Source organism: Natator depressus, chromosome 2, assembly GCF_965152275.1.
Source record: "Natator depressus isolate rNatDep1 chromosome 2, rNatDep2.hap1, whole genome shotgun sequence".
In the NCBI taxonomy this organism is placed as follows: domain Eukaryota; kingdom Metazoa; phylum Chordata; order Testudines; family Cheloniidae; genus Natator; species Natator depressus.
The window spans coordinates 83299769-83326916 of NC_134235.1; the positions used below are offsets into that span (position 1 = coordinate 83299769).

Here is a 27148-nt window from a genome sequence, read left to right on the forward strand (position 1 = left end):
CTACTATTTATTATAGGAACACATGCCCCAAAGCATCTGGGCATCTTTACAGAGGATAACTAAAAATATGTTTCAATCAAACAAGGCAACGTGCCTAAAGAACCACAAAACTTGAGTGAAGAAATAACCCAGTGTACCAGCTCCACATTTAGTAAATAATCAACATGTAACCTACAAACAACAAAACCAAAATTGTAGGTCCTGTACCTAAAATGACCAAACATTTGCCCCCTATAAACTGACGTCTTTCTTAAAGTTACATCAGTGAAAGGTGTGTGTGGAGGTGGGTTATAGTAGAGCATAGGAGGGTTTGGAAATTGGGATGATTATTATTGATGTCCAGAGGAGCTGATTTAAGCAAGGCTTACCATGGAGTGGAAAGGGCTACTCTGGGGAAACATAACTGGGAAATGGAATGGGGTATTTTGGTGACGGGTCACTGGAAGTGGTGTGTAACTATGTGTTTTATTATTATTAATAGAAGTAAATATTTGTACTATGATAGTGCCTGAAGTCCCAATCAGGAACCGGGCTCTATTGTGCTGAGTACTGTACAAATATCAAAAAGAGAGTTCCCTGCTGGAAGGGCTTACAATCTAAACAGGTGAATGTGTTACTATGCTATCTGGTTTCCAGAGTGTCACCAGGCTATTCGGAGGGGAAAATGTGTTAGAGTACTTGGGGGAGTCAGATGGGTCAGTGAAGGGGCTGCTTGCCCCTCCGGTCTGCCAGCATCTCATTTCTGTCCCATCTTACGTTTCAAACCCCTGCTCTACACTTTAAATTTAGAGCTATGCTTAAAATTTAAAACTAGCTATGTTGTTCGGGGGTGTGAAAAATTCACACCCCCTGAGCACTGGACTTAAGCTAACTCAGTGTAGACGCAGCTAGGTCAATGGAAGAATTCTTCTGGCAACCTTGCTACAAAGGTGGATTACCTACATTGATGGAAAATCCCCTTCTGTCTAGGTCGGAAGCATCTGCACTATGGTGCTGTGACAGCATAGCTGCAGTGCTGTAGCCCCTGGATTGTAGACGTGGTCAGAATGTGCAAAGTAAGAGTTTGAATTACACTTGGCAAACGACAGACAGCTTGTAGAGCAAGACATCATTGTTTCTGCAGGCCCTTGAGAAGTTGTACTATTGGGTCCTGCAGTTTATGTCTGGTTTTCAACAGTATCCTCTAAAAACCACATTCCCTAGAAGTCATGAGTGTCATGAAAATGGCAATAACTGAAGCTTTCTCAAAAAAAAAATTCAATATGTTAGCACATAAGTCACCTCTTCACTGCTAGCATGGTGAGATCATTATTTTATTACCATTTCTCCTCTGAGACATTTGTTCAAATAGCTACCTAAATACACTCCCCTCTCAATACACTGAAAAATAATAATGAACAGTCCCAGGTTGCAAAGGATACATCGCACAAAATGCAAAGCATTCTGCCCCACACCACCACCTAATGCATTTTTCTCTGGTTCACTATATTCCCTACCTTTAATTTGTTTCAGAAGTGAGCAATACCAGCTACTAGTTATCACTAGTTGAAAAACAAAAGAGTGAGTATTTCAGATGGAGGATATAAACTGTTTGATATTTCAGGGAGTGAACAAACCCCACGAGCTGTTAAAAATTTGGACTGTGTAGGACAACTTGTGGGACTAATTAATACAAACTATGAATCTAAGTGAGTTCAAATACAGCATTATATCTATACAAGATTCAGAGTCTTTTAGCCATGTGCCCTCTGTAAAGATAATCATAAGAACTTTAACACTTTAAATATACAATATAAGGCCACACATTTTAAGGATTTAATGAATGTGTGCACTACAGCACTTTTGAGGTTCTACAGTTTCCTTTTGTCATTTTTAAAAGCACGGAAAAACGATGAGCAACAATATTTGTTGGAACTTGGAAGGCTGTGCATGGCAGTAAAACTACATTAAGTGTATAGCTGGGAAAACTTTTCGTAAACAAATAATTTGTTAATTTTTTTTTTTTTTTACAAATTATGAGCAAAAATACTTAGATATTTGTGTTTGTTATTCAGAATCATTCCATGTACACTTTGTGTGGAGCTATTTCAGATTAGAGGTTGTTCTCAAACTATTCACTTTAGTTATATCTTGGAGTATTGAGTATTTGTGGTGTGTGACTGGTCCTCTTTATTACATGGGACTGTTTCGGCTTCAAAATGGCTGCAAGAACAGCCCTAGCATGAACACACATTCCCCTCAAGTTGTTGTGAGACATTTTGGCTTTCTGAGAACCAGCTTATACTTAAACAAACATTTGTGGAAAATACATGACAGGTCAGAAATACTGTCAAACAAATTCATCCTTTTTATTAATTCCCAGATAAAACGTACGCTAAGGAAGAGTTAAGGCTGAGAGGGCATATCAGTGATTTAGGGTAAAACACATTGTAATTATCCCCAAACCAAGCATTATAAACCTCAGGAAATTCAAAGTTAACGCTAAAACCTAAAATAAATCCAAATATGTTAAGGAATGGAAGGCACTGGTGGGCACCAAATAACCTAACCTCTACCCTGCAGTGACACCATGCAATAGCCATGTTCTTGTCATGATGGCATTTTAATGCTTGTGGACCCAGATTAGATTGAACAGATTTTAAAGACACGTTAGATTTTTTCTCGCCTGCCTCCCACTCTTACTCTGTGCCCCTTGCACCTCCTTACATTCCTCTGTGTATACACCAGTTTCTCCCTCCATCATATTCCACTTGCACACACTCACATATCTTTGCTTCCTTTTGAGTAGATCTTGTGCAGTGAGTAGTTAATAAAAATATTTTTAGGATGAATGGTCATTTTTCACCGTCATTTTTGAAAAGTGATAGTTTATCTGTCAGCAGTGGCTGGTGCATAAAGTCACTGCCTTCCAAGCAACTCACGAAGAATTGCTGTCATTCAAAGTAACTGCTGTCTCCCAAGGTTCTCAAGGGGACTTGGCCACTGCCTCCCAGTGACAGTGAAGCCAAGCTGCCCTCACTTGTTGAGCTCACATGTTGTCAGGAGGTAGAGCTCACCAGTCAGTCCCATTGAGAATAATGGGAGATAGGTACCTTTCTTAAAAGGGCCACCTGAGACTCCTGGCCTATTGAGAGCAATGGGATGGAAGCTCTTTCTGAAAATGGCAGCTCTTCATGGCATCCTCTGTAGTTGAAGATTATGCGTCAACCTTTGCGGAGAGATTCTGCGTCACCAACTCTACAAAATGTGATTTCAAGCCCTGCTGAAGCCACTCTCCCAATCATAGAAATACCCTCTGACTGGCCACCTTCCTCCCTTCCCCACCTCCGGGGGAAGAGCAGCCAATCAGAGCTGCTGCAGAGGCAGACAGAGCTCTGCCCCCTCCCATCAGAAGCCAGAGGAGTTTTGGGATAGAGGAGGGAGCAGCCAATACCATTTTCATGAGCAGGCAAGGCAAAGGAGGGAGAAGAAAGGGCTCCACATGTCAGAATGGTTCTTTTCCCCTCCTCACCCATCCCCTACTGTGAAAAATGGGTCTCTCTGTTCCTCCCCTCTTCATTACTGCAATTCCAGGCCTGCAAAGGGGGCGGGGGGCAGGAGGGAGAAGAACCCCTGGAGCTGCAGGAGGAGCACAGGTGTGTTGGGGGCAAGGGGCAGACCTGGGGCTGATGTGAGAATTGTGGGGGGGGGGGCGGGGGGGAGAAGTTGCTGGAGGGTGCATAATTAGTTGCTGAGGGAAAACAGATGTGAGCAGAATGAATTAATTAGTATTTTGGGGTTTGGTGGGAAGCCAGAAGCTTCGCACCAAAAGGCAACATTATATACAAATCTTTATAATTGGATTTCAGTTGGATCTTCCAGCAAGAGCTCCTGCAGTGGGGATGGGCAGGGGAATTCAAATATTAAAAGACAGACAAAAAATACTGTTTTCCTGTGTGTGTGTGTGTGTGTGTGTGTGTGTATGAGGGGAGGGGAGGCTGACTTATGAATTTTGAAGTTTTGGGGAGTTGGCAATACTAAGAACATGAGAAAATTAACGTTAAACCTAAAAAGACCCTTCAAATGTAGCCTATGAATAATATTTCAGTTGGTTTAAACTATATGGGAAGTCTGCAGCATTCGTATTATTCTGTTAAGATAACTCAGGACAACAAAAATGGTCGGTGACCAAGTGCTTAATTTCTTAAAGGACCCATTTTAAAATTAATTTTAATTCCTAAACTAATTAACAGATTTACTTGTAAATTATCTGAAAATTTGTTCTAAACGGAAAGCGCTGTAATGTTGGGAGGATATGCTGTATTTTTCATCCATAGAACAAAGATGTTGAATCCCTGCTTGAAGTGAAAAAATTCAACCTTTACTGTGCAGGTGCAGCTGTCACGTTTATAAGGTTTATATTTAAATAAATGTTTGCAAATACTTTTTGCAATATTTGCCCAGTTATGTGTCAATGTGATGTGATGTCAATTTTCTACCATAATCTCATTTGTTGTTGCTGTCTGAAAGTACAGAAAAAAAAATCACTAAATTATATACACTAGATACACTAAATAATATACACTAGATACAGGTGCTTCACATAATCCAGCTGTTGATGATATGTGCAAATTAAAGGTATATGCCCTCTAAATGTATATTTTGATTTCTCTATGTATACTTTTGCATTTATCTAACCATTTGCCAGGACCTGTCTGTTTCAATATGAAACTTGCTTCATGACAATGTTACACACCAACTACACAAAGCTTGTTGTGACCCTTCTCCTCAGTGTGGACTACATACTAGATCAAATTACTATAAATAGACATGACATTATAGGAAACATAGTAGAATTCATCCATGCTTCCTAACATTCTTAATTCCTTACTGAATGGGGGAGGCAACCTCCTGACAGATGATGTGGAAAAAGCTGAAGTACTCAATGCTTTTTTTGCCTCTGTCTTCACAGACAAGGTCAGCTCACAGACTGCTGCACTGGGCAGCACAGTATGGGGAGGAGGTGAGCAGCCCTCACTGGTGAAAGAACAGGTTAAGGACTATTTAGAAAAGCTGGACATGCACAAGTCCATGGGTCTGGATCTAATGCATCTGAGGGTGCTGAGGGAGTTGGCTGATGTGATTGCAGAGCCATTGGCCATTATCTTTGAAAACTTGTGGCGATTGGGGGAGGTCCTGGATGATTGGAAAAAGGCAAATATACTGCCCATTTTAAAAAAGGGAATAAGGAGAATCTGGGGAACTACAGCCTCACCTCAGTCCCTGGAAAAATCATGGAGCAGGTCCTGAAGGAATCCATTTTGAAGCACTGGGAGGAGAGGAAGGTGATCAGGAACAGTCATCATGAATTCACCAAGGGCAAGTCATGCCTGACCAACCTGATTGCCTTCTATGATGAGATAACTGGCTCTGCGGATATGGGGAAAGCAGTGGACGTGATATACCTTGACTTTAGCAAAGCTTTTGCTACAGTCTCCCACAGTATTCTTGCCAGCACGCTAAAAAATTATGGATTGTATGAAAGGACTATAAGGTGGATAGAAAGCTAGCTAGATCGTCGGGCACAATAGGGACTGATCAACGGCTTGATATCTAGTTGGCAGCCGGTATCAAGCGGAGTGCCCCATGGGATTGATCCTGGGGCCAGTTTTGTTCAACATTGTCTTCATTAATTATCTGGATGATGAAAGGGATTGCAGCCTCAGCAGGGTCGCAGATGACACTGAGCTGGGGGGGGGGGGGGAAGAGGTAGATATGCTGGAGGGTAGGGATAGGGTCCAGAGGGACCTAGACAAATTGGAGGATTGAGCCAAAAGAAATCCGATGAGGTTCAACAAGGACAAGTGCAGAGTCCTGCACTTAGGACGGAAAAATCCCATGTACCGCTACAGGCTGGGGACCGACTGGCTAAGCAGCAGTTCTGTGGAAAAGGACTGGGGGATTACAGTGGACGAGAAGCTGGATATGAGTCAGAAGTGTGCCCTGGTTGCCAAGAAGGCTAAAGGCATATTGGGCGGCATTAGTAGGAGCACTACCAGCAGATTGAGGGAAGTGATTATTCCCCTCTATTCGGCACTGGTGAGGCCACATCTGGAGTACTGCGTATTTTTTGGCCCCGCACTACAGAAAGGATGTGGACAAGTTGGAGAGAGTCCAGCGGAGGGCAATGAAAATGATTAGGGGGCTGGAGCACATGACTTACGAGGAGAGACTGAGGGAACTGGGCTTACTTGGTCTGCAGAAGAGAAGAGTGAGGGGGGATTCGATAGCAGACTTCAACTACCTGAAGCGGGGTTCCAAAGAGGATGGAGCTTGGCTGTTCTCAGTGGTGGCAGATGACAGAACAATGAGCAATGGTCTCAAGTTGCAGTGCGGGAGGTTTGGGTTGGATATTAGGAAAAATGATTTCACTTGGAGGGTGGTGAACCCCTGGAATGGGTTACCTAGGGAGGTGGTGGAATCTCCATTCTTAGAGGTTTTTAAGGCCAGGCTTGACAAAGCCCTGTCTGGGACGATTTTGTTGGGGTTGGTCCTGTTTTGAGAAGGGGGTTGGACTAGATGACCTCCTGAGGTCTCTTCCAACCCTAATCTTCTATGATTCTATGTTTCCATGGTGATATTTGGTGTCTTTATTAAACCCTGACCTTCTGGAGTTATGTTAATATATGAGAACCTCAGCTTTCTCAAAAAAAATAATAAAAAAAAAATAAAGGTAAGGTTTTTAGCCCTCATGGTTGAGAGAAAAATATTACCCTAAATGTGATCCTAAAGGCTTAGAAAACAGACGGCAAATATGAAGAACCCTGAATGTACTGTTTTTTAATTTCTTGATTTTTAAATAACTCTTAAATTTTTGGATGCCGGATCCATGGTATTTGAAGATTTGGGCTAACAATACTACTGTGTGCCATGTACAACTGGTTCTGTACAGTGTAGGATTTTTGGCAAGGGAAAAAGCTCACATTCTATAAAAATAGGGCCAAATTCAGACTTTCGAAAAGTATGTGTAGCTCCTTTTGATTTTGCTGGGAGTTGCTCATAGTTATCTTCGGATGGGAACAAAACCTCTGTAGACAGTATTTTAAAATCTAGACCTTTCAACCCCCACATCTACTCCAAACTCAGCAAAAATCAAATAAAAAGTTTGATAGGACAAAATAAAAACATTATATTCTCTCAAAGTTAAAATGTAGCATTTTCCTATGTCTTGCAACTCCTATATGGAATTTTGCATTGACTATCAAAACAAGAAAACATACAAACAAAAGCACTCTTTTGTCAGGTCAAATGAGAAATGAGGGGCCTTAAAGTTACAAACAATTTACTCTTACAGAAATTTTCAGGGAAGAAACCACTACCTACCCTCACTCCATTCCCTAGTACCCTGTAACATCCTGACGCTCACAACCTATTACTTAGGTATTGAGAAGCGTAAGCACAGACTGGAATATTATTGCTAGGAGAACCATATTTTGTGCTAAATACATTTTATAGGTCTTTAAGGGAGTTTGGTAACAAGCTGTCCCAATAAATGATTTATCAGGACAATAATAAGAGCAAGAAGATTAGAGTTGGCTTCTCAGACCAACTCAGCCCCTCACACCCACACCCCCTTGAAGCCCATTCAAAGCTTCTTGTAATGATTAATATGCCTGAATTCTAAAGCCTATTTAAAAGCATGGCTGGGAACTCTAGACAGCACTCCTATAATCACATTCTTAAATGCTCTTGATTCGGACCTACACAAATACAGATGTACATAGCATAGGAGATTTTTTTTAACTTTAAAGTTGCTGAAACAATCATTGTTGGTGCAATATTTTAAAACAAATTACATTTTTCTTGAAAACAAAACACTTAAGACTGATGTGTTGCTCCTTTTATATTAATTTATGATAATAAATGATTTCATGCATTGTAAATGCAAAAATATATTAACTGCAGAGACTTGGGCTGGGAAGGGGAGAGTGAGGCACAGAGAAAAGACAGCTGGGAAGAAAAAAGAAAGCGATTGTATGCTCTTAGGAGACTGTGTTTTTGTTCTGTGTTTGCACAGTGTGTACTACAATGGGGTCCTGGTCCATAACTGGAGCTCCTAGGTGCTACCGCAGTACAAATAATAAAGAGAGAGACGAGAGCCCACAAAGGACAACAGACGGAGAAAAAATTAACATGGACATGCAAAAACACCATGTACAACTGCACCTCATCAGAGACACACTGCGATAAAGAACAGCAATATCTATAACTGGTATTAATAATCTCTTAGTCCATTGTCTTCATTTTCTCTAATTTCTTTTACGGTAACATTGCTGTATGATGTGAGATATTTGTATGAAAGATAATTAAGTTCTACTGTGTTTAACAGTGTAAGTTACAATGAACAACACAATGAAAGATAACTAATTTTTCCTTTATTCCTTATATGCCATATATCCCTTTATCCCTGGCCAGAGGAGATACAGCTAGACACCGTTGAGCTGAGGAAGCTCAGTTGAAGAAAGAAGTTCCAGAAGAGAGGAGGTAGGGAGTTCTTTCCTGCTCTCTCTGGAAAGGGTCTGGGGTAGGAAGATTGAGGAAGGCACGTGGAGAGAATTGATCCCTATGATGGGCCCTGGAAAGGGAGAAAATCCAGGCAGAGATTGCAATGGAAGCAGGACTCTTCTACAGAGAGAAACCCACAGGGAACAGAGTAGGCTCCTGTGGGGAAGCCCTGTGTTACAGCTTACAACAGGTGGAAGAGACCCACAGGGAGAAGAGTAAGTGCCTGTGGATTTGTAAGTGGAAGTAGAAGACTTCAGTAGCCCAAAAGAGCAGAAGAATTATTCAGATTTGTTTGGACTTTCTTTTGGACTTATTTGTGATACTCCGGAAGAGGTGTGAACTTCATGTGACTTGGCTGGAGCACTGAGTCACAGAAGACCAGGTGAGAGGCAGATGGCCTGCAGGAGGCGCTGTAGCTGAGGATACCAGTGATGTTACATGTGGGTGGAAGGGTGCTCTAAGGATGAGTGTTTCCCACCTCACTGCCCCAAAGAGGTTTTGGTCTAAATAGCCCGGAGCAGCTCGCACTGGTAACAGTGATCTTGAGACAATGCTCTTATAGTAATTTGAATAGTGGTATATACTTTAGGCCCTCTGTTATTTCCATGCAGAAACAACCTGCAGGTTTCAGTATAATGTAAAAACCCAGTGCCTGCTGCTCCAGCTGCAATTTTAAGCTGGAGTGTGCATGTCTGAATATCACCAAGAAAAGATATTAGTGGGAGATTTTCAAAAGGCACAAATGGCAGTTACTGATCTTCAGTGGGTGTTGGGTACAACTGCCATTTGTGCCTTTGGAAATCTCCTCTTTAGTGTACAGAGAGTTTTAAAAAATAACCATCCCTTATAACACCACTGTAAATGAGAATTATGAACAAAGCACCTTATTTCAGACTATACTCTGTTTTCAGACAGGTCGACTTGACTTTCATGCAGGACAAATATAAAGACAGAAATCATTAAAAGGACACAGTCAACCAATTTAGGTCATAGAACTGACAAGCAGCATCTTTGGAGAAAGCCATTTATATATTTCAAAAACAAAAAAGTCACGAAAAAAACCAACGTTTTTTGGGGTGAGGGTGTGTGTGTGTGAAAGAGCTATTCAAGTATGGATTTTATGCTGGTTTGTCATGAAAGCACCTTTCCAGCATGGAATCCTCCTTTGGAGCAAGTCCCTAGTTGGTTATAAAACAAAACTCAAATGAAAATGTAGTTCTATAACCTTGTTTTGTTCTTTTAGCCCCTGCCTCCTCTCAGGAGTGGCGAGAAGCTTCCTAAAAGTGGGAGGGTCATGGGAGCCTGAACCATGGCCCCATCCCGTGTTGCCCCTTCCCTGCTGAGTCCCCCCTCACTCTCTCCACCTCCTCCCCCCGTCACTCGCCCTTATGGCTGGTAAAAAGTGGTGGGGTCATGACTCCCTACCCCCCTTGTTCCGGTGCCCCTGCCCCCTTAACAGGAGGCAGGGGCTGGGGTAGTACTGTGATCAGTGAGGGGTGAAGCATTCAGTATTGCCGCACAGATGATCTTGTGACACTGTAGTAGTAAGTAAAAATATCCTCCACTGCTAAGGACCTAGTTAGGAAGGGCACTGAAGGAAGAAAGGTACAAACACAATACTGGGGCGGGGGAGGGGCAGGGAAGGAAAGGGGCTAGGGATGCTGACAGGCTACGGAGCAGCTGCTTTTCCAGCTGCAATGAGGGCCAAGGGAAGAGTCTTTGATCTACTGAACAGGCCTGGGCTTGCAGCCAGGAGCTATATCCTTTCTCCACCCGTGGCAGCGCACTTCCTCACCAGTTCCTCTCCTACCGCCTGGTCAAAAAACAAGTGACGTACCTTGGACTGGGACTTCACTGAAATTTTTCTTCTGTTTCTGCCATCGCAGCAGAAAACATGTGCTATAAACCCCCCGAAGTACCTGAAATCATTTTCTCATTCATAGGAAAAAGTATCATAAAGTGCTCTGGATTTCATTTTGGGGAGCCTCATTAACAAAAAACCGACAACCCTCAGACATACCAGTGAATTAAACCAAATCCACAACTGCAGCACTGTTGCTGGATAAGTACCTTGGCATGGTAAAGGGAAGCTGCTTTTTCAGGTAAATCTTAACTGTTGTTATGGGTGTTTTGAACAGGCTGTTACTTCCAGGTCTATACATAAAACCATGTAATCAAGCAATTACTTTAACCTTATACCTTATGGGCTGTTTCAAGAGAACTCTCAGCAATTTTAGATACATAAAGTGAGACTATGGGCCCAATTCTGTACTGCATTTCCTTAGCAGCATTGCATAGGCGCACAGCCCAAGAATGGGGAGGGCAAGTGCACCACCCTTTGTGCCTCCCAAATTTTGGACACGTCTGGTGGGCCAGTGTGGCTGCAGCATAAATCAACCCCATGAGTTGCTCTAATTTATGGTGTCCCCCGTGGCTCCCTATGAGGCTGTCTTTCAGTCCAAAATAGCTGGAGAAGAGAATCCCCTGTCACCCATCAATATACTTCTACGCTGCGGGCTATGTGGGGGCAACGGAGCTTATGCCACACCTGCACTGTGGGAATTCCTGGTAGGGAGGATCTGCCTGAGTTTACTAGAGCAAGCAATGGGAGCTGGCCCTATATCACAGCCCAGAAACAGGGTCTATTTTGTGAGACTGAGAGGTTTAAATGTTGGAAAGGTGTTAGATTCATTCTTCCTAAGAAGTGTTTGGGTTGTTATTTCACATGGTTACATGGACGTTGATGGTTACCATGTATGCTGAGACTGCTGAAGAATAGGATATAATTTATACATTGGCTCCAGAAGTTTGGATGTTTCTCTTAAGTCGATCCAGATCTTCTCTTCAGGCACAGTATCTTCCCACTCCCTCACTCGAAGAGATCTTGGCCTCTCCCTGTGAAAGTTTCTCTGAGAGTAGCGGCAGGTTCTCTCAAGAGGCGCCTGGGAAAATGTTCCTCATGTCCAACATCTTTTCCTTATTCAGAGGGGTAGCCCTGCACAGGGGGACTCAATTATCATTCCACTGGGCATGCTACTTTCACAGCTTTAAGGCCCAATCTAAAACCCATTGAAGTCAATAGGAGTCTTTCACTGGGACAGTTTCTCAGCTGGCATAAATCATCAAAGGAAGTCAATGGAACTAAACCAATGTATACCATCTGAGGATGTGCCACATTGACTTCAATGGAATTTGGGGACATTCTTACAGGTAATGCCCTGTGTTGCTGCCTTTCATTTGGGCAGATTCTCTAGAGGGTTTGCTTTTTTGTTTTTTGATTTACTTTTACAATAATATCTGGCATTAAAATGTATGACATGAGGAGAGCCTTCAAAAATACAGTTATTAATTGATGGAACTGACCATCTAATAAATACTCGTAAACACACTCAGTAGCCAGTAAAAATCTGTAGAAAAATCAGACAAAAACAGTGGAATTTCTCCCCCATACTACAGCATAATTTGTGTTACTAGCCCTGTGCTTTAAAAGCTTCTGTTTTCAATAAGACAACGAGTACCAGTTCTCGCTGACAGCATAAGTACTAACAAGGAGACCAAGCCACAAAACAGGAGCAACAATAGTTTTGAAATCACAAGGCCAAATTCTACCTTCTGATACATGCACCCAACTCCCATTGATTCAATTGAATCTGTGTACATGCACCTGAAGGCAGTATCTGGCCCAAAGTGTTTACTGCACAATTTTAAACATGAAATGCTCTGAATTTTTTAACACTTGTGACACTTCCCGATGTGGACCTACTTGCAAGGAAAACCTATATATTTAGAGAAGCTCATATTTGGAGTCCATCCATGCTGACAATGACCATTTTGGTCAAATCTAATGAGTTTCTTTGCTCATTACCATGATATTTGAGCACCTAAGTAATTAAACATGTATTTTACAGGCTGTATACCTATATATGTGTATATAAACATAGTGAATCTTCTTCCTCACCGTCAATGAACAATTAATTTACTATTATTTTGGTACTGTTCAAGCTTAACCGTGACCCTTCATTTAAAATACGTGAATCACAAGCCCCCACCTAAGACAAAGGGTATGTGAGCCAGTCCAGAAATTAGCATAATGTGGATGGAGGGTTCCACTGGGTATTGTCTAACTAGAGTGATGTGTGTGGTATGGGGCAGGGGTAGTCTATTTTTTGTCAAGATCCAAATTTCTTGGCCAAGGTAGAATCAAGGTCCAGACTCCAGAGAAACATTTTTCACACCTCAATAACAATAATGATAATAATAAATAAATAAAAAAAAGATTTTGCAATCCATTTAAAAGTGTCTGGCAGTCCATATTTAGCCCACGGTCCATCAGGTGACTACCCATGGTATGGGATGTGTGTGTGAGAGAGACAAGATGAAGGAGAGACGAGAAAGAGAGACACAATGAACAAGCAGCTGGCAACTCACTGCTGGAAAAAGCCTAGAAAGCGAGCTTTTGGGGTGCTGGCTGAAAAGAGTGCTTTGAGGGCTATGAGCAGGGACACTGTCCCCTGTTAAGTTTCTTCTGTGTTTAAGGAAACAGGACTTTGTACATTCCTTGAAAATAAACAAAACTGCATTCAAAACAAAACAAAATCCAGACTCCATCATCAATTTCTCCTTCCAACTGGAACACCCTCAAGACCCTGAACTTTGACTAGCCTCTTGGGTCAAAAGGGATAACAGTATGATCAGACCAAAATGCCATCTGTGTTCTCCCCTCATTGCTCTTTTGTTCCTGGATTATTCACATTACTGCTAACATCACTGACTGATGTAAAGACAGAAACATAAACAAATGGGAGACATTTGCAGGACCAGAAATACGACAAAATAAAGTGTTTGCCAAATGGAAAAGGATAAAATGGATAGTGAAAGATAGTTTCCAGCTTCTAACTGTTCATATTACAAGACACAGAAAGATTGTTAAAAAGAAACAGCTCTGAAAAAGTAGCTGCCACTTTTATTTTATAAGATGTAAAAGAGATAAGGTTTTGTGTTGCACAAATGCTTGAAACTTCAGTTTTAATTTGCCATCTGTAATAAACATGAGAGCTGTAAAACTGTCAGCAGGGTTTATATGAACTTAACACGAATATAGAGATATCTCTGCAGAGTAACAGGGAAAATACAACAGTCAAACCCTTTTCACTCGAAGACTTAGCTTAATAATTCTTCTTCTTTTCTGGGTACAATGCTCGTGTATGTAGGTTAGTAACTCAGAAATCCCAGAACCTTGTTGGCATATCAGCTGGACGAAATATCAAAGAAGAAATGACAGTTTTAAAAAATCATTTGTAATAAAAATGAACACACAACGTTCACAGGGGCTTTACAGAGTGCATGGTGTATGGGAGACTCAGGCCCTGATTTGATAAAGCACTTAAGCATGTGTTCAGTCCAGGCCAATTCAGCATAGTACTTAAACATGTGGTTAAGTGCTATCCTGAACAGGGATGCTTTCCTGACACTAACAGAAGGTCCCCTACTTAGGGAAGATCATAAATGGCGTAACTTGGCCTTAGTAAGCACAATACGTTCCCAGAATGTAGAGGTGAGGCTCGCTCAGATGGGAATCCTGAACCAGAGATGGATGTCTGTTTTAGCAATGTGGCTGTAATGAAAACCACCAGCCTGTCTTCTGAGTCCCTACTTCCGACTAGTGATAGTTCTGTAGGTCCAGGCTGTGGCTGGCATCAGACAAAAGAAGGTAAATGTATATAATCAGAAATAAAAAACACTCTCAAAAACATTGCTATTAGCATATTTTTCACTTATTTTTGAACATATAATTTATGCTGGCCACTCAGAAACGTCGTCTGCTGTAATGAGTGAGAGATATGCTCATGTTTGTATAGGACACCTATCTCATCTCCCACACCTGCACATTTCAAAAGGCTACATTTTGTAGCCTTCACACAAACATCTGCAACCATTTTAAGAAATGAAACAGTCTCACTGTCTTGCCTAGGCTTTTAAAAGGAAGGTACAGTTGATGTCATTTCTGGTATTTTGGATTTTCAAAAGAAACCAATAGGTTTGTAGGCAAACCACATCACAGGACATGCCATGCTTATTAGCTCAAATTGCTTGATCAGTTCATCTGCTGCTGCTGTGTTTCATCATGTCTCTCTGAGGTCAGGCAGAGAACTGCTAGCCCCAAAATATACATCTGTGTACACAAAAAGCTTCAGGCTTGGCGTATTTTCACCTCTAAAATAATCCTCTGCTTACAACATATCAAAATGGTTTAGTACAGGCTTGGTCTAGGGTAGGCTTTAACATGAATCATGGACTAATTTAAGAGTGGGTGTTTTGTGCTGTTGTTTTTAAGGGTACAAGAAACAAAGATGAGGTGAAATGCACATTCTTACTGCATTCTCCTGTTGCTTTAATGCAAAAGAGTTACTCAGACTTATTAACTTATGTACTGTTTGCACTTTGTTCTTTAAACTGGTCCACATCAGAGATAGAAAGAGAAATAAACCCCTATGATCAGGTCCCTGGTGTGAGAAGGTAAATTAGATTCACATAGATTTGTTGGTTAGACCTCAGTTTCTTTAAATGTTGCAAAGTATATTGGACACATTTTGGGGCCCTGCAATGACTCAACGCTGATTCAGGTCTCAAAGTGTGACAGATTAGGTTGGACATGGCAGAGAAAGCGTAACACTCTCTGGGGATGTTCTCAGCTACCCTGAAAATGCTCTCAGTTAGCAGCCTCTGAAAGAATCTGCCTGCCTCAAGCAGAAAAGAGACAGAAAATCCAGAGTCGATTCCAATGTAGCTTTGTCAAGGGAAAGGTGCTGTATAAATGAAACAAATAAGATCTGATGATGGGGATAATGATAATTTATCTGCCAATCATTGATAAAAGATACTTGTTGACTAAACCTAACTGGCTAGGCACAGTAGTAATACAGGTAAACTAAATGTTGGTAAATCCGTGCTTTCAAAAACTTTGGGGCACATGCCCTAATTTACCATCAATCTGGGAGATATGAAGGCTTTTTGAGTTTTGGAAAATCAGGCAGCAAGATTCTTCCACCCTTACTTCAACAGGACTATTTGTAGAGTAAGGTACTATTCCAGTAAGGGTGTCTGAATCTGAGGCTGTGTCTACACTTGGAGCTAGGGGTTTGATTCTCAGCTTGCATAGACATACTCACCCTAACTCTCATTGAGCTAGTGCACTAAAAACAGTAGTGTGTCCATGTAAGCACGGGCAGTGGTAGCGGTTGCACGGGTTAGCCACGTATCCACGGGGGCCAGGCGGGTTTGCACTTGGGCTAGCTAGCCTGTGCTGCTGCTTACCCCTGCACCTGCGACTGCAGCTACATTACTGTTTTTAGCACACTAGTTTGATGAGAATTAGCGTGAGTGTGGCTATGTGAGAATCATACCCCCAGCTCCAAATATAGATGTAGCCTGACTCAGAGCTTGTAAAACTGGGGTTCTAACCAACCGTTCAACAGGCTGGTATCGCAGGCAGGCGAGGCATAAATAGGACATTTATAAGAACTAAATTTTGAAAAGTGAACGCACACACAAATTAAGTGCCCTAACTACCTGGTGCAAAGACTTTAGACATTAACAAGAAAGGAGTCACATAGCACACTCATCCAAACTCTGACTTGTGTGCCCAGGTTGGGAGTTCACTTTTGAAGATCTGGTTTTATTTTGTTGCTAGGATTATTGCCCCCAGGCCTGGGCTTCTTGTCTAACTCCTGGTCTTTCTACAGTCCGAACTATGTTGAGGGTTTGTGGAAGCGACTGGGTGACATCTCATGATACGAGATTTGCCTTAATGAAAGCGGCCCTCTTACTTCTGTCAGGTGATTTTCAACATAGGCACATATACACAGATTTTAAAAATATATTAGATACTGTATCATTTTACAAACTATACGCTCCAAAAGGTGAGCTAATCTTTTTTTTCTTTTCTTTTTTCTCCTCAGACATGAGGTTTCTTTTCACAGTGGAAGCCTCTGAAGGAATTGTAGAGAAGGAGGGCTCTTTAAATTTAGAAGGTCCTCATTTTACAGACTGCCCACACATGCTGCACGGCAAAAGATCCTGAGGCTTTATTGTAATACTACAGCAGCTTAGACAATGATGACATCTAAGTCTGTTGAAAAGGAGAAGATATTTCAATCCAAATCTGAGGAGGCATTGGAATGCATAAGGCACTTCAAATGCCTGGGTGGTATGACTACAAGGGATGTGAGACATCACTTAGTGATCTGACACAGAATTTGACTTGAAGAAAAGGAGTACTTGTGGCACCTTAGAGACTCACAAATTTATTTGAGCATAAGCTTTCGTGAGCTACAGCTCACTTCATCGGATGCATGCAGTGGAAAATACAGTGGGGAGATTTATATACACAGAGAACATGAAACAATGGGTGTTACCCTACACACTGTAACGAGAGTGATCAAGTAAGGTGAGCTATTACCAGCAGGAGAGTGGGGGGGGAGGGGGAGGACTTTTGTAGTGATAATCAAGGTGGGCCATTTCCAGCAGTTGACAAGAACGTGTGAGGAACAGTGTATGTGTGTGTGGGGGGGAATAAACATGGGGAAATAGTTTTACTTTGTGTAATGACACATCTGCTCCCAGTCTTTATTCAAGCCTAAATTAATTGTATCCAGTTTGCAAATTAATTCCAATTCAGCAGTCTCTCCTTGGAGTCTGTTTTTGAAGTTTTTTTGTTGAAGAATTGCCACTGTTAGGTCTGTAATCGAGTGACCAAAGAGATTGAAGTGTTCTCCGACTGGTTTTTGAATGTTATAATTCTTGACGTCTGATTTGTGTCCATTTATTCTTTTACCACACAGACTATGCTGACAGCTTGTGCCGCACACTCTCAAAGAAACTGCGGTACCACCCTGATCAACATCCTCTACAGCAAACAGGGAAAGATTAAGAATGAGCTCTCAAAACTGGATACTCTCATAAAAAAACAACCTTCCACACAAACCTCCTCGTGGCTGGACTTTACAAAAACTAGACAAGCCATTTACAACACACACTTTGCTTCTCTACAAAAGAAAAAGGACACTAAACTATCTAAACTACTACATGACACAAGGGGCCACAACAGTGGTTCCCTTAACCCACCCAGCAATATTGTTAATCTATCCAACTATACTCTTAGTCCAGCAGAAGAATCTGTCCTATCTCAGGGCCTCTTCTTCTGCCCCTCCACCCCTATGAACATGATACAGTTCTGTGGTGACCTAGAATCTATTTTCGATGTCTCCGACTCAAGGAATATTTCCAACACATTTCCAACACTCTCTGAACAACATACTAACCCACAGAGACCTTCCTACCAAGACTACAAAAAGAAGGATTCTGGGTGGACTCCTCCTGAAGGTCGAAACAACAGACGTGCACAGGCTGAAATTTGGAAAAGCAGCATCACTTGCCCCATAACCTCAGCCGTGCAGAACACAATGCCATCCACAGCCTCAGAAACAACTCTGACATCATAATCAAAAAGGCTGACAAAGGAGGTGCTGTCGTCAGCATGAATAGGTCGGAATATGAACAAGAGGCTGCTAGGCAGCTCTCCAACACCACTTTCTACAAGCCATTACCCTCTGATCCCACTGAGGGTTACCAAAAGAAACTACAGCATTTGCTCAAGAAACTCCCTGAAAAAGCACAAGAACAAATCCTCACAGACACACTCCTGGAACCCCGACCAGGGGTATTCTATCTGCTACCAAGATCCATAAACCTGGAAATCCTGAACGCCCCATCATTTCAGGCATTGGCACCCTGACAGCAGGATTGTCTGGCTATGTAAACTCCCTCCTGAGGCCCTACGCTACCAGCACTCCCAGCTATCTTCAAGACACCACTGACTTCCTGAGGAAACTACAATCCATCGGTGATCTTCCTGAAAACACCATCCTGGCCACTTTGGATGTAGAAGCCCTCTACACCAACATTCCGCATAAAGATGGACTACAAGCCGTAAGGAACAGTATCCCCTATAATGTCACAGCAAACCTGATGGCTGAACTTTGTGACCTTGTCCTCACCCGTAACTATTTCACATTTGGGGACAATGTATACCTTCAAATCAGAGGCACTGCTATGGGTACCCGCATGGCCCCACAGTATGCCAACATTTTTATGGCTGACTTAGAACAACGCTTCCTCAGCTCTCGTCCCCTAATGCCCCTACTCTACTTGTGCTACACTGATGATGTCTTCATCATCTGGGCCCATGGAAAAGAAGCCCTTGAGGAATTCCACCATGATTTCAACAATTTCCATCCCACCATCAACCTCAGCCTGGACCAGTCCACACAAGAGATCCACTTCCTGGACACTACGGTGCTAATAAGCGATGGTCACATAAACACCACCCTATACCGGAAACCTACTGACCACTATGCCTACCTACATGCCTCCAGCTTTCATTCAGACCACACCACCCGATCCATTGTCTATAGCCAATCTCTACGATACAACTGCATTTGCTCCAACCCCTCAGACAGAGACAAACACCTACAAGATCTCTATCAAGCATTCTTACAACTACAATACCCACCTGCTGCAGTGAAGAAACAGATTGACAAAGCCAGAAGAGTACCCAGAAGTTACCTTCTACAGGACAGACCCAACAAAGAAAATAACAGAACGCCACTAGCCATCACCTTCAGCCCCCAACTAAAACCTCTCCAACGCATCATTAAGGATCTACAACCTATCCTGAAGGACGACTCATCACTCTCACAGATCTTGGGAGACAGGCCAGTCCTTGCCTACAGACAGCCCCCCAAACCTGAAGCAAATACTCAGCAGCAACCACACACCACACAACAAAACCACTAACCCAGGAACCTATCCTTGCAACAAAGCCCATTGCCAACTGTGTCCACATATCTATTCAGGGGACACCATCATAGGGCCTAATCACATCAGCCACACTATCAGAGGCTCGTTCACCTGCACATCTACCAATGTGATATATGCCATCATGTGCTAGCAATGCCCCTCTGCCGTGTACATTGGTCAAACTGGACAGTCTCTACGTAAAAGAATAAATGGACACAAATCAGACGTCAAGAATTATAACATTCAAAAACCAGTCGGAGAACACTTCAATCTCTTTGGTCACTCGATTACAGACCTAAAAGTGGCAATTCGTCAACAAAAAAGCTTCAAAAACAGACTCCAGCGAGAGACTGCTGAATTGGAATTAATTTGCAAACTGGATACAATTAACTTAGGCTTGAATAAAGACTGGGAGTGGATGTGTCATTACACAAAGTAAAGCTATTCCCCATGTTTATCCACCCCCCATACTGTTCCTCACACGTTCTTGTTAACTTCTGGAAATAGCCCACCTTGATTATCACTGCAAAAGGTTCCCCCCCCCCCCCACTCTCCTGCTGGTAATAGCTCACCTTACCTGATCACTCTTGTTACAGTGTGTATGGTAACACCCATTGTTTCATGTTCTCTGTGTATGTAAATCTCCCCACTGTATTTTCCACTGCATGCATCTGATGAAGTGAGCTGTAGCTCATGAAAGCTTATGCTCATATAAATTTGTGAGTCTCTAAGGTGCCACAAGTCCTCCTTTTCTTTTTGCGGATACCAACTAACACGGCTGCTACTCTGAAACCCGTCAGAATTTGACTTGTGACTGCTGCTTTGGTGACATTCAGCCACTTCTGGAGGAGGAATTACCATGAAGCGTGAAATAAATTTGCTGTAGTCTCATGTCTTCAGCATCTTGGTATATGCATGCAAGCCATGGACTCTAAGGAAAGTGGACATTTAAGGCTTTCTGCCTTCAAATTGAAACGCTACAGGTGATTGCTGTGCATTAGTTGTACCTCACATGTGACTAACAAGGAGGTACTTGCCCAAATTTACAGCATAACTGGAGTGAAACTGGATATCATCAACATGATCAGACAAAGAAAACTTGAGTTTGTGGAAAAGGTGGGTTGGATGAGCATAAGAAGATTGCCAAAGCAAGTTTTTCAGGGGCTGGTGCCAAGTGCCAGGGGCGCCTGCTGCGAGCGTGGATCAATGATGTGGCTGACTGAATGAGATTTGGTATGGCTTCTCAAGGCTGTGTGAAGACCATGAAACAGGGAGGAAGACTGCTGGCCAATGACCCCAGGTGTTGTGTTTAGTGTTTATTGTGATGTGACTGTACAGTGCTTTGCACGATGAGAGAATGTACAACAGCGACTTCAAAGCATAACACATTCCTGGCTTTGCTAAGTGGCAGTATCCTATTTTTGAAACTGTTGGTAATTATATGGGTTTGTACAAATATTATTCCAACAGTTAAATGTGCCGGCACTGAAAAATGCTCAGTGCCAGCATGGCTTATATCCACTGGCATCCTGTTTGACAGATTAATTCAACATTTCTAAACATGTGATCGACAGCAAGCCTACTCTGCCTCATATGCATGCATTTCACATCCTGCCACGTCATATTCTTCCAGGACACCAGCAGCATTCAGTATAAAACTTGATTTACACGGTTTCCTTCCACCATCAGTATTGTCAAACAACATGGTAGCACTCCCACCTGCCGGATACATAACCTTATTTGTATACTTTTAAAATACTTTTAGGGTCTATGCTCCCACTGGTTATGTATGCAATTCACATAGGTAACTCTTAACCTACAAGGTAGTGATGAAAACGATCCCTATTAAAGCTTATGAAAATTACAAGTAGGTGCCCTGCACAGTGATGGAAGACTAGGGCCAATCTTCTGATTCTGATCTCAATTATATCTAAGTAAATCAGGAATAACTCAATTGGCTTTTAATAAATGGATTTAGGGCCAGATTTACAAAGGTACTTGAGCACCTAAAGACGCAGACAGGTGCCTAGTGGGGTTTTCAAAAACACCTAAGCAGGGAGTTAAGCACTTAACCAGCTTAGACGTTTTTATATATTCCATTTGGCACCTGTCTGCATCTTTAGTATCTTGTAAATCTGGCCCCTACTTTGTATTTAAATTGGTGTAACTGAGATGAGAATCTGGTCCTAGATCTCTCTGATTTTTTATGTATTGAAAGAAAGATTTATGGTATGGATATTTTGTGCATGGATCTGATTGTCTGAGGTCAACAATTAAATTGACATCTGATGATGTTCCCATAGATTATAAAAAAGTTTTTTTTTTTCTGAAGATCAACTAGAAAAATGTTACCTTCTTCCTCACTAGATTTGCTTCCTGAGTGTATTAAAAATTCTTCTCTGCTCTATTAGTCACAAAACTATGATTTGACTACTTTTTATTGCTAATTAGCCCCATAGAGCTAACACAGTTGAAAGAGTGCGAGCGCTAGGTTCTATTGTATACCACACAATGCCAACGGAATTGTTAACCAAATGCAGAATATTTTTTTGAAGTGGTGACATGTCAGCCAGAAAGAAAACAGCTTGACTTTCAGACCCCAGGTTGGCTCTTAGGAACATTATCTTGCTACTTGTAAAGGAGTAAATTTGTTATGAAAGCCATTGAGAGACCCTAAACATGAAACCCCATAATGCCACTTTTACAAAATTCCCATTTCAGACTAGAGCTGCACTTTGAGGTCCTCCCTTTTGAAAAGGCAGATTGTTTCTGTAATGAGCTGCTTTATGTTTTTACTTTGTACAGGTGAAACTCAATTCTATGGCTATGGAATGCTAAGTACCTTGTAAATAATAGAACCTAACAGCCAGAGTAAAAAAGCAGCAATTTCAAGTGGGTGAGTCAGAGAGAGTCTACATTTATATTATTATTGTCTTGGAAGTTCAAATGGAACGATCAGAAGCCCTCCTTCAGAACTGGTGTTGTGCAAATGGCTGTGGAGTTGAATCTGTTTGTACATTGAAACGTCCTTCTAATAAATGCACAGATTCATCTTTGGATTTTCTTGGTGCTTTGACATCTGCTTAACCATTAGTGGAAAATCATATAGATAGCACCAATAAATATACAAAGAGCACAATGGCTCGCTTTTCCTGGATCTGGACATCTCCCTTTGCATGAGGGAGACTGGCATTAAGCTGGCACAGAGACAACATAGCCAGCCCCTATGTTGGTCTCAGCCTAAGGGGTGAGATTGGGAGTGGAAAGAGGCATGTCCGTAGCGAGGCTGAAGCACAATGCACTTTAGTAATCACCAGACCCAGAGAGTTAGGGAGCCTTAGCTCACAGCTCCACGCCTCTCGGGCCAAGTTCATCTTGGTGTAGGAGAGGATCTGGCTCATTTGTGGAACAGTGCCACAGAGGCAGAACTCCTTCACCAGCAAGGAAAGTGCTCCACATGTGGACAGTAAGAAGATGACCTGGGTCTATATCTGTGGCAATGTAAAGGGAGAAGATTTGTGTGGGTGAGTGGGGTGAGAAGAGAGTGTAAGGGACAACAATATGTGTCTAGAATGAAAGAATTGGGAAAATATTAAGGCCTCAGTCTACCGTGTTCACTGATTACAGCCAGGTATAAGACTTGCACCTAAATGCCTGGGGGACTGGACAGCATCATCATGTATAGAGGGAGGATGCATTAGAATAGTTCAACAACAGTCTTATTTAAATAAACAAGCAAGAAAGGTTGTTTCTTATTTCCTATTTATCTGGCTCTGATGCTAAAGTGTCATTATTCTAATATTGCAAAAATACCTTAGAGCCATAGTACCATCATATAAAACAAGCAGTACATTACAGCCCTACTCTCCCCCTCAAACTGAAAAATTATGCAGAACGTAACCTCTGTTAATCTCCACAGAGCAATCAAAAGAATGCGAATGACAAACAGTGAAAGCAGAGCTCCTTCCTCACAGATTTTTTTCTTCAGGCAGAGACAGAGTTCAAATCAGACCCTAAGTCTGTCCTTTTATAATTCGTCAGTAGAACTACAACTCCCTCTGGTGTTTGCCTGATGTTGTTACTTCTTCATCCACAGCAACGGAAAATGCTGAGAGATAATTTATGTATTATAAAAATGAACACTACACCTGCTATTACCAGCAGGAGAGTGGGGTGGAGGGAGAGAAAACCTTTTGTAGTGGTAAACACCCATTTTTTCATGCTTTGTGTGTATAAAAAGATCTTCTACACTTTCCACAGTATGCATCCGACAAAAGCTTATGCTCAAATAAATTGGTTAGTCTCTAAGGTGCCACAAGTACTCCTTTTCTTTTTACTACACCTTCTGACTGTATACTGGACCCTTCACTGAACACGGGAAAGACGACTTGTGCACATATCAGGTAGACACCCATCCCAAACACACTCAGATTCAGGTGAACACCATTCTAGACTGAAAAGTCAGTTGCCAAATTTTCATGGGAAAACTGCTCCTACCATTCTGAACAGTTCTCCTTGCCAATGAATCATAATCCGCTGTCTGGATTTATTTAATTATACAACTGTTCAGCTAATAGTAATGTTTCTGGATGCAAACAAAAATACAACTATTTACTTTTGCTATGATGATCTCATTGTATGAATGATCCAAGTGCCAAGCATAACAGAACCCACTACATTGTCAGAAGGCCAGCACCTTGTAGACTTTCACAATATATATATTTGCATTAGTATTGGGCACCCATCTCTGTAGTATCCAACCTCCACCCATAACAAAAATAACACCAGACACGGCCCAAACTGGGGACTATATTTTTACCTCCTTCCTAAGAGGTTGCTGGAATTTCTTCTGCACACTCCCTTCTTTCAGGGTGTGCACATATGCTCTTGTTTTCCTCCCCGTCTACCTTTTCTTAACTATTGTTGAGAGAAAGCTAGGCTACACAAGTGAGTCTTCCCTTTTATATAAAGCTGGTGTGGTCTGTGGTCCAGAAGGGAGTTACAGAATTTTGAGCCAATGACTGAGAAAGCTCTGTCCTCAGATTCATGAATCTGACCCTTGATGTTGACAGCTTAATGCAGGGGTACTGGAACAATTTTTATAGTGGGTGTGCTAGGAGCCATTAAACCAAACTGTAAACACTGTATATGATGACAAGTTTCAGAGGGGTAGCCATGTTAGTCTGTTTCAGCAAAAACAACGAGGAGTCTTGTGGCACCTTAAAGACTAACAAATTTATTAGAGCATAAACTTTCGTGGGCTATGAAAGTGGGTCATAGCCCACGAAAGCTTATGCTTGAATAAATTTGTTAGTCTTTAAGGTGCCATAAGACTCCTTGTTGTTTTTACTGTATATGATGGAAACCACTTCAAACCGGGGGGGGGGGGGAAAGGGGGGTTGGCAGCACCTCCAGTTCCAGCATCTATGGCTTCATGTTCTCAAGGTGTGTAACTGTCAAGGAAGATCTTGATCCAATACCGTTAAATTTAATGGCAAAGCTCTCAAAGATTTCAGTGGAGCAGGATCAGGCTCTTAAGGATGAGGATCACACTCTTGAAATTAATCTGGTGTTCTGTAGCGAGCCACATTAAACAAGCAAGTTAAAAAACTACAGACTTGTTTTCCACTTGAATATCCCTGCTTTCACCACCATATTATGATCTTTAGTATTACATGCGCTGTTTACTAATACCTAAACACCTTTAGCTATTAAGCTAGACTTAGCTGAAAAACGGGGAAACCAATAAATGAAAATTTCTGAAGTTTCAGAGTTGTTTCAATTTCACAGGGCATGAAATGGATCAATTTTTCAGAAAATTTTTATTGAAATTTAGCAAACACTGCATTTGTTTACTAAAAACTGAATAAATAATAATTCTGAAAACAATTTCAACAAAATGCTGCGGATAATTTCCTGAAAAACAGAAAAAAAAAGTTTCATTTTCACATCAAAACCTTTGTTGACTAAAACACTTTTTTGCACAAAAAATTCCAACCAGCTCTATATAAAGCTTAGGTTATTATCAGAGATGGGATGAGCCTGAATCAGAATATTGGATGTGATCCTCCTCACATGTTGAATAAGAATTTTGGAACCAGGACAGATTGGATCCAGACCCCTAGAACTGTGTCCCCCTTTTAACTTTATGGCTGAAGGTCATTCCAAATACAAGAAATTAACTTCCTTGAACTCTTTGAGAATTCAGATCCAGATTATTAACCGTGTTTTTAGCTCTATGGGTACATCTGCACAGCAGCTGGGAGGTTTAATTCCCAGTTTGGGAATTAGTCTGCTTGAGCTAGTGCCTAAAAATAGTGGTGTGTCTCTGGCTACGTGGGTGGCAGCTTGAGCTAGCTATCCGAGTATGCACACATAGGGTTAAGGGGGGGTTATACTCAGGCTCCTAGCCTGTGCTGTCGCCCATGGTGGCATGGTTACACTGCTGTTTTTAGGTGCCAGCTCAAACAGAGCTAGCACATGTATGTCTACCTGAGCTGGGAATTATACCTCCCAGATGCTGTGTCGGTGTATCCTAAGCGATGGAAACTTTTCAAGAGGCCTCCCAGCGGTTCTGCGTTAAATCATTCAAAAAGACAAATGAGTATTGTACTAGGTTTTTGAAAATAAGAGCTCTACATTTCCTGATGATTTCAAAACTGGTGAAGCATGTCGTTAGTAAGAAAACAGGGTAATAGATTAATGTTGTTTAAAATGCGGCATCACTCTTTGTTTGATGCACCTCTAGAACTTAACTCTACACTCCCATTTCCAGGGGGACCCAGCATACGCACAGGGATATGTCAAATAACTGGACAACAGTTCAGGGAGTCAATGAACTATCATGCAACTTCACAACGCTCCTAGGGACATTATCACAGCTTCCTGGCCTAGAATTTGATCTACAAGTTATATTTTTAAGTTGTATCTGTGGACCCAGGTAGCAAAATGAAACGTATGAGAATCCTGCTCTCTGAAATACTCATTGCCCCAGTTTGCACTGACACCCATTTATTTTGTGCTATTAAAATGGTAATTAGCAATTTTGTTGTAATCTAACTTTTCAAGTAGTTGCAAGGATCAGTCAGGAAACAAATTTACATGAAAAATTAAGAGAAATTCCGATGTTTGTGATCTAACCATGTCAAAAACCAGGAGAGGCCATTTGTTGGGCAGACCAATAATGACTGTTTCTAGAAAGAGCAGTGCAATTATTTTTTTCCATTGGATATTCTTCATCCACCAATGGAAAGGCTTTTAACATTTGACCTAAATTTCTGGATTTTGTTTTTTTAACACACCAGAGGCCAGGAATCTGTAAGAAGATTATTTTTTGTTGTTGATGCACCTCCGAATGCAAATAGCTTGCAGTTTGCTTGCTTCAAATGCTGATGTATAAAGCTAAAAACACAGAAACAAAAGTTAAAATGCTTTCTGTTCTCAAAGCTTCTACTAAATTCTAGCTGTCTGGCACAGTTCTCTGTTTTAAAAATAACCCAACTGCAGAGGCTTCCACTGCCAAGAGCCTAGTACAGTGTGTACAGTATACCTCTGTATGTAAAATTACTCAAATGACCTGTAATCTGTGACTCTCTTTGTCTCTCAAATAATAATCTTTGTATATGGTAATCCTCCTAAAATCACATATGCTCTTTCAAGCTCTTTCATCATAAATTTTTCATATGCAGTTTTCTGGCTGTTAGCTACCGGCTGCTAGGGAACACACTTTTTTCCTTACTTGACCATT

At 41.6% G+C, this 27148-nt stretch overlaps 1 protein-coding gene and 1 long non-coding RNA gene across 5 annotated transcripts in view; one reads left to right on the plus strand and one right to left on the minus strand.

Annotated features, from left to right (window-relative positions):
• Positions 1–8153, plus strand: part of LOC141982469 (uncharacterized) — a 64528-nt gene extending 56375 nt beyond the window's left edge. Inside the window, exon 3 of the long non-coding RNA XR_012638094.1 lies at positions 8057–8153. This is a non-coding gene — a long non-coding RNA (uncharacterized LOC141982469). The remainder of the gene's footprint in view (positions 1–8056) is intronic.
• DLGAP1 (DLG associated protein 1) overlaps positions 1–27148 on the minus strand; it is a 620850-nt gene that overhangs the window by 68940 nt on the left and 524762 nt on the right. The window lies entirely within an intron of this gene.